The sequence below is a fragment of the Cryptomeria japonica genome, chromosome 3 (assembly GCF_030272615.1).
Source record: "Cryptomeria japonica chromosome 3, Sugi_1.0, whole genome shotgun sequence".
NCBI classification, from domain to species: domain Eukaryota; kingdom Viridiplantae; phylum Streptophyta; class Pinopsida; order Cupressales; family Cupressaceae; genus Cryptomeria; species Cryptomeria japonica.
The window spans coordinates 241,016,460-241,017,640 of NC_081407.1; the positions used below are offsets into that span (position 1 = coordinate 241,016,460).

General features: G+C 33.2%; 1 non-coding gene across 1 annotated transcript; it reads left to right on the forward strand.

Annotated features, from left to right (window-relative positions):
- The first annotated feature begins 262 nt into the window (after positions 1-262).
- Positions 263-411, forward strand: LOC131074451 (U4 spliceosomal RNA). The gene has a single exon (XR_009113061.1). It is a non-coding gene; the product is annotated as a U4 spliceosomal RNA (small nuclear RNA).
- The last annotated feature ends 770 nt before the right edge of the window (positions 412-1,181 follow it).

Genomic DNA, 1,181 nt, shown 5'->3' on the forward strand with positions numbered 1-1,181 from the left:
CTGCTTGATTGGTCTCCCAATCACACATTTTGCAATTGCATACGGGCTTTGGTGTTTTAAGGATTCAACTACTCCTTTTGCATTCAAATTGGGTTCGTATTTATTTAGAAAGACGTTTTGTTAAAAAATAATCTAATTACGCTGCAAGCAAGAGCGGTTTGATCTTTCATTTGACACAACAACGTTTATTCCCACATGCAGTCTGAAGAATTACACTGTTGAAAAAGGCACTATACAAGGGGATATGACGGATTCTATAGTTATCTTTGCGCTTGGGGCAATGACGCAGCTAGTGAGGTTATAACCGAGGCGCGTCAATTGCTGGTTGAAAACTATTTCCAAACCCCCTCTTTGGCCGGCCTTCAATGGTAGGCCATCGAGAATTTTTGAAGGGCACTCTTTCAGATGGGCCCAACAAATCAAAAAATCAAATAATATGTTTTCATTTTGTAACGTCAATCAAATATTGAACTGATCTCAGCTTCGATGGTTGAAGATGGTCGCGACAATGGATTATCCATCAACCAGCCGTTCATTTGGAGGTCTCACAGGTCAAGTCGCCTTCATTTCACTCTCTTTGCTTTTCTATACATGAATTGCGTACTCTTCCAAACTCTCTCCATTTTCCTTTCTTATTCGTTTGTACTTTATGGCTATCCAGTAGACTCATTAGATTCTTTTAGTTTATGAGTGGCGTTAATTCATTGATTTGCCCCAAATTTGGATACGCTGAGCGTTACTCCACGGAAGGCCTTAAATTGAACGTCAACATGTTGTCGAGACATATTTTATAATATTTTATAATAGAAGAGATATTTTATTTGGAATAATAAAATGACATTTTTAGAAAAGCTGAAACATGGTATATCTCGTGCATTTATCTATCATTTGTATCTCAAATTGTTTAAAAGTGGTTTTTTGTTTAGGGACATTTTGATGTCATTGTAGATACCTCTTGACATAACTCCACATAATAATAAAAAGTTATAATATTTTTGTTATTTTATAATCAATTTTTTTTTAATATTATTGATCTTGATTAATTGTCTCTTATTAGTAAAATAAGATTAAATTTAGAAATATTTTTTTCTATATTTTATAGAATTTTAAAGGACATATTATTCATAGTAAGAAATATTAATTTGCCTCTCATAAATTCCTGATTAATTCTAACAAATCAA